Source organism: Polistes fuscatus, unplaced genomic scaffold, assembly GCF_010416935.1.
Source record: "Polistes fuscatus isolate 324 unplaced genomic scaffold, CU_Pfus_HIC Scaffold22, whole genome shotgun sequence".
NCBI lineage: Eukaryota > Metazoa > Arthropoda > Insecta > Hymenoptera > Vespidae > Polistes > Polistes fuscatus.
In genome coordinates this window covers 2,871,374-2,888,196 of record NW_025113099.1, presented here as the reverse complement: position 1 = coordinate 2,888,196, position 16,823 = coordinate 2,871,374, and the positions used below count along the sequence as shown (strand labels likewise).

Here is a 16,823-nt window from a genome sequence, read left to right as displayed (position 1 = left end):
AGTGGTAGTTAAGCTAACGAAAAGTTCTATCTTTCTTACCGATTTCCTCTCCTTAGAATCAACTATTCTCTATTTCTCTCGTTCTAACTTATTCTATTGTTTGAAACATAAGAGAATCTTTCTAATGAAAGACACCGTTTATCTTAAAACGCTAATTCGCGAATCAAAATGATTAAAACTTATAAATAATTATCTCCCATTTGTAAATTTTCCATAAAATCATAGAAAAAATTTGTAAAATATTTCCAATCGAATTATAGTATTTAAATAATATTCAAAATAAGACAATTTTTGTTAAACATTTGTAATAATCGTATTGCACATTGAAATTAGGATTAGAAATATGTTGTAAATTGGAGAAAACAAATTCTTACGTTTTAAACAGTAACGTCGATCGGGGATAAAAACCATTGGGAAATGTTTATTCGATAAATCTCATTATCCATAAATCTTTTCTCCAGACACATAGACATTTACATAGATGAACGGACACTAACGAGAAGAGTTTTCCTTTCGATTACTTTAGAAAGTGGAGAGAGAGAGAGAAAGAGAAAAATAGGCTGGTGCATTTATAAAAACATATGTACGTTATCGTACGAGCGAATAAATTCCCGAACGAGCTCTTTTTACGGTTATTTACGTTCTCCTGTTTGCGCTTCAACGTTACCTACTCATTTATTTTCCATCTTTCTCCCTTTTTCTTCCTCTTCCATTATTTTTACTCTACTAGGATCGATAATCTACCGATATATTCTCTATTAACTTTATCGAAAAGATTTCTTCACTTTTCTCCCCTTCGCGATTGTTTATTTTTTTTTTCCTTCATTTGCACCAATTTTAGTTTTCACATTGTTTTTTCTCATCGTACATCTTGCCTTTTTATTCATTTAAAGAAAAAAAAACATCTTTTAGATTATTTATATATAAAATAATATAATGTAATTATATTTCTATTTAAACGAAATCATAGCAAATGGAATATTATCGATGATGTTATCGACGCGTTTGTTGTCGTACGAAAAAACTTATTTCATATCGAATTAAGCGAGCAAATAATATATACGCGATCGATAATAAGACGATACGTTAACGAGATCCCAACGACAAATGGATGAAATGGTCTTGGCAAAGGACCGATAGTACTGAATTTAAATTAGCGAAAGGATATCGAGATTCGAGAGCTGCCAAATCTGTACGTGCGAGATTTGTTTCGGTAACGAGAACGACGACGAATCGATCGATCGGTCTCTCCCACGTCCTCGGCAATTTTCCTTGAGTTAGGAGAAAGCCATATCAATTTATCTTTCCCGAGACATAACATTCACGTTTATGATATTACTTTACTCATACATATTTTAAACATACTGCTTATGCCTTTAACGAATATTTTTTCCTTTTAATAGTTTATTTCAACGTTAAAGGGATAACATCCTTTCAATTTATACACGTATAAATGTAAAGAGTGAGCATGCAAAAATCACGTTCGAAATATAAACGTTAAATAAATCAATCATTTTGTTTAACTCGAACGATCGGGGTAAAATTTAGGGAAAATTTCGATGATCTAATTGATCTTTGAAAATTCAAATGAAAATGAGTATCTTTTGAACATAGGGTCGATATTAAAAGGATAACATTCTTTCAATTTATACATGTATAAATGTAAAGAGTGAGCATGCATAGCACCGTTTGGCACGCATACAATTATATGTATTTCTCGTTTGGATTGCGTGCATTCATGACCTCCATCGCGATGTCGATGAAATACGTTGCTAAGTGTACGAATCCGGTAATAACATGCCGACATGCCGCTTTTTACGAAATCCTCAAAGTCAAAAATAACCGGAAGTCTATCAAAAGGAAACTCGTTACGAGAGAGGCCACCTTTTTTATCGATTAAAATATTAAATAACAGGCAACGTAGCAAAGCTCGCAAGCTTCTCCATTCAATTTAAATCAAATTAAACGTATACGTATTTTTAAACGTTCATTAAATAAATAAATAAATAAAACAAGCATTACCCCGAAACAACACAATTTTTCAAATCTTTTTTTATAGTTTACTTTTTCTCTATAGAAATTTTCGCATAAGTATCGTGGTAAAAAAAAAAGCAAACAAAGAAAAAGGCAGAGAGAAAGAAAGTGAAGTTTACTTTTTTAGAAAATGTTTATTCGAAAAATTGCGTCGAACTTATCCGAGAGAAAAATGTGCGCGAAAAATAAAAGAAAGGGCCCGCAATTTCGTATTGCCGAGTATATTTTAACGCGAAGAAAAAGAAAAATGTAAATTACGAAAATGAATGGCGGATAGCTTATGTTACAGTTAGAAATATTTGAGTAAGACGTGTTGCACTTGGGTTGGAAATTGCAACGGATAAGTATCGTCAGGTGGTTGCAACTGTTGCAAGGGTATACCTTTCTCTCTCTCTCTCTCTCTCTCTCTTATACAGTCTCATTTCTTTTCTTTTTTTTTTCATCATCCATCCTTCTCTTCGATGGATCGATAGACGAATCGCTCAAAGCGTCTGCGTTTGAAGCTTTATCAATTCTGTCTATCTTAAAATATCGTCGGATAAGAATAGCAAATTCGTTTCCTTCGAAAAAAAAGAAAAATTCATTTGATCGAATCATTTTCTCGCCTTTTCCTTTTTTTTTTTTTATTTTCTCTTTATTTACTTTTCCCTCTCTAATTATATTTTTTAATGTAAAATCAATGAAAAATATCGTCCTAATTTTTTCTTCCCGTATACGTTTCTTTACAGAAAGCAAATTAAAAGTATTTTTTTTTGTCTGACAATATATTCGTAAAAGAGTCAACCAAAGCATTTTGTTAATTTCACACATTGTTCGATTAGATTAGCAAATATTAAATGAAGTTTTGTTCACTCGATTGGATTCTAATCGGTTTACTTAATAGCCTTTTCCAACAAAATTGAGAACACGGCAAACTTATTAGTACAGCAAGAAAGGAGTATAGAAATAGAGAGAGAGAGAGAGAGAGACGAAGGTTATATCATAGGATAGAATGAAAAGTTATCCCAGTTGTCCTGGCTCCTCCTAATCGGTAAGTCGAGTCTATTTGAGTTCTACATTCGCACGAATAACTTGCTACACGTTCCCATTGTAATTAATATATTCAGTTATATAGATATGTGTATGCGTTTGGATTGTATAGATGTGTTTTTTCGGAATGAATTATATTCGATAATGTAATGCTAATGAAATGCATAGCACCAAATGAAATACACACGTACATATATCTATAAAATTGAATAAAACAAAGCTGAGAGCAGGTATTTCGTTTAATCGTAATTTATTACTTCTCAGAAGTATCGTATGGGTTAATAATCGACTCGAATAGAAACACACTCGGTTTTATTCGATATATATATCTCATGGCAAGGATCAAAAAGATCGAATGATCGATCAACGGACTCGGTCTGACAATAAGTAAAGTGAAGGGTCAGGGGTTAAAGGACGTTCACCCTGAACCACTGGAGATTCAGAAGTGTTACCGGCTAGTGCCGCCAGTTGGTAGATCAATAAACGAATGCCTAGCGAGCAGACGGTCTAAAGTCGAATGCCATTGAAATTATTTTTATTGTATTTTACGTGTCGTATTTATCCATTTGTTTTTTAGCACATTTTTACAACATTTTTTTCTCTTTCTTATATACAAGCTGTCCCCCACATAACACTAGTCACGATTTTTCAAGTACATTGCGAAAAAAAGTACCCGACGAAAGAATACTTTAAACAAAAGTTCATCTGTTTTCGATTGGCTATACATTGCAATCAAAATTCCTCGTTGCCGGTGAACGAAGGACACGAGTGCTTTCAAAAACCGAAATCTTACTTACGCGTGTAATTTATTGTTACTTCGAGAAAACACGAATAATACCACAGTGCTGTTTCCGGCCTTTTCGCGGAATTTTTTCGCGTGGGACACCCCGTATATTTTTCTATTTTTACTCAAATAAACCTTGTTAGTAGAAACAAATGAATAATTTTGTTCTTCTGTGTTCGGAGCAACATAAATTGATCTATAAATTCACGTAATCAACGTTGAGGATCAACGTCAAATTATCTGAAAATAAATTTTCATTTCCATAGACTTTCGCACGATTGAGAACGTGTACGTGCGTGCATATGTATTCGCGTGCATGGATTTACTTTCGTACATCAGCGAACTCGACGCTAATGCAAATGTTCTGAATACAAAACAAGCCGGTCTCTCACGATTATATACTTAAATAAAAATATCATGCGTGGGTTTGTGTGTGCGTGTGTGTGTGTGCGTGTCATACTTTGTTTATCGTGTTTCTTAGAAGTCACTAAATAGACACGATTTCATAAAAATTGAGATTAATTCTAATCTCATTTTATTGTCAGTCGAATTTAAGAATTTTTCATTGCTTTGCTTTGTACGTGCATGCTTTTTATGATTCATTCATTTTTCCAATTAAATAATATTTTACTTTATTTTATTAAATTCGATAAAAAGTACTGCGATTTTTGATTAAATTTAAATAAATACTCAAAGTATTTGAAGAATAATAATTTTCGAACGTAGCCGATATTAATTATTCGAAAGGAGAATTTTTAATCAATCTTCTCATCAAACATTTATATAACAATCCAATAAACGTATAGAATATCAATTTATAAAATACATGGATATTTGTATTTGAGACAAAATGTTTAATAAACGTTATTTTCTCGTCATCTTTCTTTTTTTCGTCGTTAAAGTATAATTTTCCGAATTGTTTATTCGTTTTAGAAAGTTATTCATTTGAGTTATTTCATTTGAAAATGGCCCGTAACATGTTTCCTAACTCTTTTTCTATACTCGTATAAATATATGTACATATGTATGTGTATACACCTAAATTCAATTGCCGAAGGACATTCGATCGGAGTAGGATTTTTATGTGACAAACAAAAGCTCGAGGGAAGCCTCGGGATCGAGGAAAGAGACAACTTTAGACCACTCCTATGTTTGAACAAACGGAGGTGTGGCATATTGGAACGTGCCGGTGTATATTAGAGAAAAGAGAAAATAAGTGTATTGTTCGAGGAATATAAATCTTTCATGGAGTTTAGATCTTAGATTCGAATTTATTGAGAATCGAAGAGGCACTATGATCGATAATCTAATCGCGTGTCTCACGAAATAAAGGATTCTCTTCCTTTGATCTATTTAATCGTGTAACAGCTTGTTCAAGTTCATTAAATTCCAGTTTTGTATTCTTAATTGGCAAATCGTTCGAATTTTTCATCTTTTTATTCTTACGTCATTTTTTAATATCTTTTTTTTTTTTTAGATCAAATTGTAAAGAAGACAATAATAAAATGTTATATGTCCATGTACGTGATCAATTAATATATTTGTTTTAATAACGTAATAACGGAAAAAGTAGAAATAAGTTAAAAATGATGTATGTATTTGTCAAAAGACAAAGACATTGATGCATCGATAGTCATTCTATCTTCTACTCAAATGTATTTTCATTTCCAACCGACATCTCACATTTTTCATACACACATATATAAATAATCATTTAATAAATGAAACAGAGAAACTAATTCGTACATAACTTATCTTCGTTTTTTACATTTTTTTTTTTTTTTCAAGATAAGAACAATGAGGAAATACTAAGCGAGATAATTTATTTAGGTTATCTCGGATACAGATTTTAATTTATCAAAATTAAATGCAAACGGTCAAATGTTTAAATGTTTTACGATATAATTTTATCATTATTATATCATAACAAATATGTTTCTTTGCGCAGAAATTGAGAAGATAAGAATGTAATACCGATCTATGATAAAGTAGAACGCGATATTATCAACTTATGTCGTCGATAAAAATAATCACGCAAGTACGTTTTCTACTTTACCGACTATCGATAAAAAAAGCTCCTCGACAAATACGAACCACAGATATATATTTTGAATAGATGGTAGCATACATTCAGGCGCGCTCGTACTTTCCAAGCATCGACCAAATTTTTCGACCAATATTGACAAAACTAGATTGCAGCGAAACGATGTTTCTTCTTTATTTTGTATTTTTTACTCTCGCGGTCTGCATAGAAAATTTTTTTCCATTATAATTAGCCACACCTGCTTTCTTTCCTCACTTTTATCCCGACGATACAAAATCTCGCATGATTCGTTTACCTTGTGTTGTTTACTTTTAAAAATTTTCTAAGAGATAAAATCACATTGAAGAGATTTCACGAACTTTCATCTTTCTCTTTTTCTTTGCGAAATTAAAGTTTGAATTGAAATGAAAAGTAGGATCGAAAGTGATGGTAAAAACTGTATACCAACGATAATAATATTTGTTTAACTTCGTCGAATTCGTTTAGAAACTCTTGTTAGAACTAACACGCGATCCGTCACACTTTTCGGTTGAAATTCATTTGCCATAAATTTAACTCGAGCCAAGTTCCCCCAGCCTAACCGATTTTAGTTCTGCTATACCTTCCAACCTTTACCCTTCTCTTCTCTCTCAGTTTTCCTGAAATGGCTCCCAGAGGTAACGTTCGTTCTTACACCACGTATATACTAACAATTTGCCACAACTTTCCTTCGCGAATACAGCACTTAGCAAGAGAGTATCAAGTGTAAGCAAATTGGAGCGTAATTATCGTACTGAGACCAACCACTCTCGTTTGATGCTTCACCTTCTTACTTTGACGATAAGAATTCGAAAAGACAACGAATGAAAATTTTACCGTTAAATTTGAAACGAGAACATAATACATGGCTTACGGTCCGATCTAAAGGAAACAACAAAAAAGACAATTTTAATATTCCTTTGGTTTCAACATTTTTTCTATCTTCTTTGATAGAAATAAAATTGAAAACAATAGCTGTAACCTATTTCTACGAATGAGGAACGAAGCCAATATCTTTGCAAAGTGAAACGCATTACTCGTCGGATATTTGAAGAATATACGAGTATGCATATTTATTTATACAAAATGCGAACCTTCACCTTTATCGTGGAAAACTATAGAAACATTCGTAGAACGTATTACAGAAAATACCACGCGCCATCTCCTTCTTTGCACTCCTAAATTCGGTGAGAAATTTGCGGAACTCGGGAACTCCAGAAATTCCATGCCTCTTCCTCCTTCAAATCCTTCCCCTCGTCTGTGTATGTACGTGATGTCGAACAGAAGGGGTTGAACTTAACCACGGTATAGCCAATAACATTTCGCTTAACAACCATCGAGTATACAATCGTAAAATCTACGTATCTACGTACCGCGCGTGTATGTCTTTCGTATGTGTACGCATAAGCGTAATTTGGAGTATATCATTCGACTATTGTGGCTCGTCAAGCAAACACAATCCCTATCTCATTGTTTATTCTTGAACGATTTTAATAGCAGCTATAATTATTTCGTTTAAATTCATTATTTGCAATGAAATTAGTTAATATCTTTATTAATTTGCTACTCGTCATTTAAAATGGTACACGAAAATTCGTCTTATCATTCAGGTTTTGTTATATGCATTATACATATTTGATTTTCCATCAAATAGAAATTTAATTAGTATCGATTAATACTGCAATCATTCAAAATTATTATTTATTATATCGAGTTAACCAATGACAGATGTTTAACCTATTTTACACAGACACATATTTCTAGATTTGATACGATTTAACTCTCAGTAATTTTGTTATCCATGCTTATGTTAATTTGAATGAAACTTCACGCGAGAATTTAAGATATTTTTAATATGAAAAATATGTAAAGTAGCACAGGCTCTCTTTAACTTTGTATACTGTATACTAGGGTGGAAAAGTTTTGAGTGGATTGTTCTTTTTTTTTAAATTACTTATGCGTCGACAAATAAAAACTAGTACGACCGAGAAGAAAAATTGAATTTGTTTCAATGTTAATCTGTAAACTTTTCAATCTTTATTTGTTAATTTATATTAGTCCCTTAGATTTTTCGTTAAAAGAAAGAAAGAAAGAAAAAAAAAGACAAGAAAAAAGATCCCATCGCGTGGATAAAATTTGTATTCCATAAAAAGGTCTGTGGTACTTTTACATCGTACGATGGTATCGAGTCACCGTTAAAAGCTGACCGACATGATCCGTAATGGTCGTGTAGTGTGTCTATAATACATAAACGTTCTTTCATTTTTCCTTTTTTCCCCCTATCCGTTAAAAAACATAACGAAAGTTATCTCTCCTAAGCGAGAATTAATCAAATTTTCAAGGTGAACTACGGTAAAAGGTTTTTATATGAGAACCGTTAGGGAGGGTGGGATCGTGGTAAAACCCAACCAACAGCCAACAACTATCTTCGAACATCGAACCATCGCCTGTTACAGTCTCATATTCTTTAATCCTTATTGCATTAGGCGAACTTCATGGTAATGCAATCGTTCAAATAATTATCGATCCTTCTTATATTTCCTTCGACATTTTATTATTATTCTTTTTATTTTCTTCCATTTTCACGAATTATGTTATTACGTTGTACCGAATAATCTTTAACCGTTATTACATCGAGTCGCTGTTATAATTTTAATACGATATCACGTTATGACATAACGAAACATATAGAAAAACGATTTTCAAATACAAATTCCCGAACAATTTAACGAAAATATTTTTCCCATATATTTTGTAATCGTAGACACGTACAAAAATTCATACGTCTCCGTATCGTACAATTCGATTTAAATATTGTCAAGAAAATATCTCACGCGTTGTTTACGTCAAATAGAAAGAAAAAGAGAAGAAAAATATCTAAGAAAAATGTTGGCAAAGTCCAGGCCAATTGGAAGGAGGAGCTTCTTTCGTATTTTTTTTTCCCTTACTTTTTTTCTCCCCCTTCTCCCTCGTCTTCTATTTTTTTTCTCTCTCTTATTATTGTTAACGTTTCTCCGAGGTCGAACTCGACAAAATGAGAGAAAGAAAAAGACAGAATGGGAGAGGGAGAAGAGAAAGAAGAAGCTTCGCGTGCTGATACGTGTATTGCGATGTGTGCGAGATATAGGGGAGAGGAGGAGAGGGTGTTTGGTGGGAAAGATAGAAGCTGCGTGGTGGTACTCGCGCGCAGGGGTTGTAAGCCAGCCCGCTTATAAAAGGGGAGAGGGGGTATCTGCTATTCGTCAGTCTCATATCGGATCAGGTGCGGTTAAGGTGTACAGGTGACATATCACTTTGGACTGCTTCTATCTCTCTCTCTCTTTCTCTCTTTTACTCTCTGTCTATCTATCTGTCCGTCTTTCTGTCTCTTCCTCTCTCTCACACACGCACGCACACACATCGTCGTCTTACATTTGAGTCACATCAGGTGAGCTTAAATTATTATCCATTTTATTTTGATTTTTATATATATATATATCCTTTTTTTTTTTTAACTAAATATCTCTTTTGATCTATTTTCTCTATTTTATGTCCGTGTGATAACATATGTGTGTACGTGATCTAGGATGACGAGTCACTAATGGGATTTTAAATGGAATAAAAAGTCCAAGTTTATATCGATAAAGAGCTTCTTTAAAAACGTGTTTTTCTTTTCAAGTTTTCATTTTAGATCTTACATCGATATTTGAATTTTCCTTTTTTTTTTCTCCCCCTTTTTGAAAGTGAAAATTACATTGAATTTATTTAGTTGAAAATAATGTGAAATAACTCATTTTTTGTTTAATTTTCATTTAGACCACTCTCATAATTATGGGCACATTTTTGCGATCGCATAGAATCGAAATTATAATGATATCAGTTAATGCATATAAGTAATAGTCCTAGGAGTATTGTTCGAAGCTTATACAATTCGAAAGTCCTTGGGAGTAAACTTTACCATACGAGCAACGGAACTTTCATAGAAACGATCAATATTTCTATTTCTATGGTTTTTGTTGTTTTATTTTTTGTAGTTCTCAAGACTAATGCGTATGAAATAATTTCGTATGTATTTACGAAAGGATAGGGATCGAAAAATCGATCGGAACTTCTCGTAATTAACATAAATTATCTCTGGTATATTTTTTACTCGTAAACAGGGGTACCGGGTGTCCCATAAGTTTTTGGAAAATATCAAACAACAAAATATAAGATAATCGTAACTTTTACGAAAATAATTGACACTTATGGTATACATATATATAAAGTATTTTTTTGTCAGGTAATCGAGAAAATCGTGATTAAAGTTATGTGGTACACCCTGTATATTAAAAATAAATGCGAATACGCGTAAAATATAAACTACTCGAATAAATATTTATCGCTTGGAGAGATGATGATTGCAATAGCGATAAAAAAATCGTATTGTTAGACCCATGGGAGGGGGGTGGTGTTAGTACGCATGAATATATAAATCGTAAAATCGTATCATCCTTGTAATAATGGGATGAGAAATTGGTCGTCGTCGTCGTCGTCGTCGTGGTGGTCGTTGTCTGTTTGCTCGGAGAATTGCTTTCCTTGTTTGTATTTACGGTTCTATGGTTTCTCCGAGTTCGAAACGAGTTCGAGTACGATACCACCACAGGCAAGGCGAGGGATTAGTTTTTAACGTAATATTCGCTCCATCTCTTTTTTTTTTGCTCTGCAAGGATTACCAAGAACAAATGAGACCCCTCGTAAAGTTGACTGTTCAAAGAAGAAAGTTCAATTTCAGTCTGCCGATTTTATTATTTATGCCAGTGTACTTTGCGCGCCGATCGGGATACGCGTTTTAATATTTAAGATTAGTGGAACGCGCAATGTCGTGATATAGAATTTTTCTTTCGAAATCAAAGGGAAGAGGAGAAAAGAAGAAGAAATCTTATGTTTTACGTTGTCATAAATTATTCAAATATCTTCGACGAAATCTTTTTATTTTTGTATTTTTCATTAGCTCGGGATAGAAAATAGAGAGAAAAATGATTTTCAACTGAAATTTTCGATAATCTTTTACGTATACGGGAGATCGTTTGAATTTCTTTTCTTTTTGTCGTCGTCGTTGTTGTTGCTTTTTTTGTCGCTGCATCGAATCGTAGGCGTAAGATAAAAAGGGACAAATTTAGAAACGATTCTCAACGGCGAAACTATCGAGAGGAGGAGGGCCTCGGAAAAAACGTGGATCGTTCTTTGTAATGAAAATTGGCCTAACACTTATCCTGACCTTTCAACGACGATCCCTCTCGAGCTCCACTTAATTGCCCTTTTTCCTATCTTCCTATCTTTCATCTCTTATATTTCTTTTCCTTTTTTTTATATTATTTTTCCTCTCCTTCTATTTTTTCTTCTTCTTCTTCTTTTTCCTGTTTTTTCTTTTTTTGCCAATTTTCCAACTGAAACGCGAAGTGTCGGTTAACGAGAGATCGCCCGCGCGAAATTTGTTCAATCTTTTTTTCCTATCTCTTGTGTTTCATGAAAAACTTTTATATTAAAATAACAAAACATAGGAAAGATCGATCAAACCCATTTGTATTTCGTATAACGATTATACCGAAATGTACTTTTCTAGGGTTTTCGATTGAAATACAAACCGACGGAAAACACACATAAACGCGCACAGATGTATGAATATTTAAACGCGTAGGAGTGATGTTTATCCCTGTTACCTTTCGAGACTCGTTATCTCGACATTTTATCTCGCAATTGGACGATAATATCGAACGATAACACGCTGCTAAACCAAACGAATGGACGAATGAAAGGGATGAACGTACAGGTACAAAGAGAGAGAGAGAGAGATATTTTTTACCTTTGACTAGAAAATTCTGAACAATCGAAACGTTTACTTTTTCAATAGTAACTAACCTGCTGCTGCTGTTGCATACAATGCCACTTTTTTGCATATCCACGTATGTATGTGTATCCAGCTGACGATAGATTTTTTTTCGATCGATTATCTTCCTCCATCTCCTTTTTCTCTCTCTCTCTCTCTCTCTCTTTGTCTTTCCTTCTCAATTATTTTATTACGTTGATAATTTATCTTTTTCAAAATAAATTCATACAAAATCGATAAAAAATGTAGAAATACAACGATTTTGATTCAATCGCTTATTTCTCTTTTTCCCTAATTTAATTAATTTTTCTCAATGTATATTCGGATTGTATATTTTATTTTTGATATTTCCAACGATATTGTTTCAAGCTCGATATGCTTCGAACATAAATGCATTTCAAATGATATTATTAATATTTTGAATACTTTGAAAAATTATTTATTATTCCTTACACCGCAGTCACGTAATAATGAATTAATTAAATAAATAAATGAATGATAAATTATGTTTTCTTCTCTTTCGGGTTTTTTTTTATTTTTGTATTTGGTATATAAGAGGGCTTATTATTCGCGTTAAGTGGAACAAATTGGAAACGGTTTGTTCGCGTGTTTTTAACTATCGTTTAATGGCTAAGCAACGCAAAGAGAGAGAGAGAGGATAAAAAAGAAAAGAGCAAAAAAGGATACAAATACATAGAACGAAAAACTGAAATTGCAGTTTTAAAACAAGCCGAACAAATTGTGCAAGCTCGTACCGAACGGTATCGAGAGAAATGACACACGCGCGTACACATCGACTGGTTCGCTATTTTTATTTAACGATTTTACGCGCGAACACGCTCGATTTACCTGAAACTTAATCGAGCACAAACACCGTTCTACGAATATGCACGACTTTTAATATCGTAATCGGTCTTTTATGTTTGTCGTATTCAATGAACGAGAAAAATGGGAAAAGAGAAAGAAAGAGAAAGATTTATCATTTTTCAAAGTCAATTTTGACAATCAAATTAATTGAATATTAAACCTATATATATATACCAAAAAAAATGATCGATTGAAAGACAAATTTTGCCTACTTCCTATTAGAATTTTGGTTGTTTCTTTTTTTTTTTTTTTACATTATAAGCCTCTGATCGTAGACGTATTATTTCCGGTGGGGGATATTTTATTTGTTATTTTTTTGTTATTTTTTTTTTACTTTCCAGCACGTAGGTAGGACGTAGAAGCAAGCAGCACGACCTCGTTTTTAACGACAAAAATAACGGAATATCATGAAAAAGATAGGAAAATCGATATCTAACTTCCCGTTTTCCTATTTCCCTTTCTTTTCTATAGTTTCTACGATAATACGCTATAACCATCATAATGCGACATAACTTGCTTTACATATTTCATATATACCCTTGAGTATTCTCTTTCTTTCTCATATTTTTCTTCGTGGAAACAGGTTCGTTCGTTCGTTCCTCTCCAAGAACTGAACGTCATTACGTTTTAATAAGGTTCGTTTCTCTTTTTCTTTAATCTTTTTCTTCTTTTACCTTCTTTCTTAAGATATCACATAAATGAGTTAATTGTATCGAGAATGAGATAATCGCAAAGCGATACTCCCATTCCCCCTCTCTCTCTTTCTTTCTCTTTTCATTAAAATTGTATAAAGCACCAATAATTAACGCGTTATATTTGACAAATTAACGAATCATAAATTACCTTAGAGAATATCTCATTTTAAACGTAACATCTGTTGGGAATTTGTTAAACATTCTCGATCGATAAACGTATCTTTCGATTATTCGCGTAATTCTACTCTCTTCCTTTGGTTCTCTTTTCTCATCTCTTTCTTTTTTCTTTTTTTTTTTTTTTGTTTCTTTTCTGTAATTAACAACTTGGAAATTTCTCGAGACTTTATCAAAGATATTTCAATATTTAATCGTATTAATTAAACTTAAACTCTCTTAAAAGTGTATAAGTCGTTAAGAATGTAATATTAATAAATTATCGTTTGAATTTTGAAGGAAATGATTACGAACATCGGTTAAAAGTATTATTACATCGCGTTGAAAATAATTCATTGTTCAGTTTTCAATTAAACAAAAAAAAAGTTTGACATATTAATATGAAACGAAAAGAGAAAAAAATAAGGGGTGTACTCTCTCGGGTTGGTAATTAAAAGTTAAATTTAAATAGCGTTGGAAAACGTCGTCTTATCGCACAGGCGTCAGACCTTTAACCTTTTAGTTCTACGAGAATATAATTAATGAATTTCAAATGATTCGAATATAACTGTCAGAGCTTATCACGAAGGTGCATACTAGTTGTACGTAATACGTGTAAATATGTGTGTAAATATATAGCGGCATTCATATGTGTAGGTAGTTCAATTCAAACGTATGTAAATTTGCGATAAATAGATAACGTTACCGTACGAAATCAAATTTCTAAACAAATGAATATTAACCATTAACTTCAACGACACTTATTATAATTTCTACTCGAGATTTGCATATCGAAAATATTCGTAAATACGCTTCAAGTGTATTAAATGTAAGATTAATAAATAAAAATCTACGAATAATATTATTATAAAGAGAAATAAAAAAGATAGAAACAAAAAATCGTTTCTAATCTCGATTCTAATCTCGATTCTAATCCAATACGCGAAAAGGTAGAGTGATTTTTCATTCTTCGCGTTAAACGTAGAATCGATCATTCCGTTTTTGTTCTACGAATAAATCGATCTATCGTAATCTCCTTTCGATTTCCTTTGTTAAAGAGTAAAGAAAGTTCAATTTTTGTCGCCGGCACTTTACTCGCATGAGCTTTTCGTTAAAGCACCGCGGTGCTTTCGCATGTGGCTTTTAAAGTAATATTATTTTCAAAATTCTACATTTTTTTTTCTCGTTATTTTCTTCTCCTTTTTTTCTATGCAAGCTGAGCCGAGTGAAAGCCAGAAGATAGAAAAAAATAGATTTTTCATCTCTCTCTCTCTCTCTCTCTCTCTCTCTTTTATCCTCTGCATATTCATATACGTTTTTACCCTTTGATCATTTATGTGTGTGTGTGTATACTAATATCGATAAGAGTGATCTTACGTAAGTTCGATATTACATAAAAGAAAAAATTCATTTATTAATGCATCATATTTTTTTTCCAAAGGATTATAATAACGCAAGCTATTGCATTATTGTAGAAAATTGATTGATAAACTATTATTATTATTATTATGCAAATTTCAAAAGACAAAAGAATACCAAAGAGGAAGAAAGAGATTGTATATACATATATATATAGATCGTTGATAATGAAAGTTCAATTGAATATAAGTATCAATAACGATCTTTTGAAAAAGCTTATAAAATAATAAATCTCGACGTTTCAACGGATTAAATATGAGAAATATACGTCATAGAAACAATGGAAAATTATTTATTCTCATAAACGAAACCAATCGTAGTATTTTTATCGAGTATTTTTTTCAAACGAATATTGAATTGATGATTTTAATGAAAAATCAAAAAGATTTCATTTCTATCTTTTTCCATGTTGTATATTATTACAGTGTCTAGTCTCTGTTATAAAAGGATTATTAATTTGTCTTCGATATATTCAAAATAATCTTCTCGTATCTATCTATCTATCTCTCTCGCTTTATCTGTTAGGTTAAATAGAGATTCTCGAGAAAAGCCCTTTGTTCTCGAAAGATTTTGAGAGTCTCCATGTCTTGTACGTGAAATAACTCGAGATGTCTAGTGAACCAGTACTAGAAGCAGAATACACACTTGGTGACCACAAGATGGATAGTTTCGAACGGAATACACGAGGGAATGTAGGAAAGAGAGAGGTAGAAGCAATGTAATCCGGTTTAATACAGCGATATATAGACCCTATTCGAGTAGATTCTTTTGAAATTCGCTTAAAATATTATCTTCTACGATAAAAAATAATCGAATTTCAAGAGGATCCATTTGAAAACTCGTTTTAATATTATTTCCTTCATTGTTCGTTAATGCAATTCAGGAAGGAAGCATCATATGGGGGTCAGATAATTTTATTCGATAAAGATGATACGTGAAACTTTTTTTAATAAATATCGAAATCTCGGGCAGCTGTTTTATTGAAACTTCTTCGAGCATAGATAATTAATTTACATTTAGTCTAGTAAATTTAGCCGATTTAATCTCCTCTCTCTAACAGTTTCAGTTTATTCGTCCGTGAGAAACTAACACAGGCGGGATGCATACCAAAATTGTCCAGTTACACGTTGTAACGTTGATACATGCTTCTATGCTTGTATTAGAAATTGCTCTGGTTAAATTAGCTCGTACTGTTTGATCCATTGAAATTTTATCTCGATGATTTATTATCGTTAAATAATAATTTAATTAATTTAAGTTTTCTTACACCCCGTAATTCATCGAGATATTATGCTCGAGTGTTTAACGAAAGGAAAAATAAAAAAAAAAAGAACTTCATTTTAAATTGATAAAAGAGTTAAAGTTCCGTGAAGGGAAGCGCAATTTTCGTTCCAAGTATATTTTACCGTTGAGAAGATATTCAAAAAAGATTTGGCAACCGAAACGCGATAAGATTTTCAAATAGTAAAAAGCCACTTTGCAATATTTAGTTTTGAAATGCATTTACGTTAGACCCATACTTTCTTTGAACTGGCCACTTCTTTTTCTAATATTTTATGTTCCTACGGTGTATCCTCTTTAAGAAGAGCTTTTTTATATCAAATGCATATATGCACTCCGCGTATCAACTTACCTAAGTCCATACGTACATAAATTTATGCATGCGCGACGTATACATTTATTTCTACGGGATTTTTCAAAATACGTGGACGAAATTGAAGAGGGGGTGGTGTGGTCAGTAAAGTTGTACGAATTATTGGAAGACGCAAAAACAGTTTATAATTCAGAAACAAGATCATAAACAATTCTAAAACCATCACTTAAGTTTCGTTCGCATATTTTCCAAATATTCCTTTACAAATTCTACTTTCTTAGTTGTATCTCTTTAACGTTTATTAATAGCAACTAGAAATAACTTTAGATAATAAACAA

General features: G+C 32.3%; 1 protein-coding gene across 3 annotated transcripts in view; it reads left to right on the top strand.

The window, feature by feature from the left end:
* Positions 1-16,823, top strand: part of LOC122517975 (neuromodulin) — a 39,748-nt gene that overhangs the window by 3,731 nt on the left and 19,194 nt on the right. The window contains exon 1 of one of the 3 annotated variants that reach the window (XM_043636610.1): positions 9,083-9,190. The exons of 1 other annotated variant lie outside the window; for it this stretch is intronic. The gene's annotated coding sequence lies outside the window, so the exon portion shown is untranslated. Of the gene's footprint in view, positions 1-9,082; positions 9,191-9,212; positions 9,337-16,823 lie in introns of those variants that run through there. One more of the 3 variants, XM_043636611.1, reaches the window with a different exon arrangement.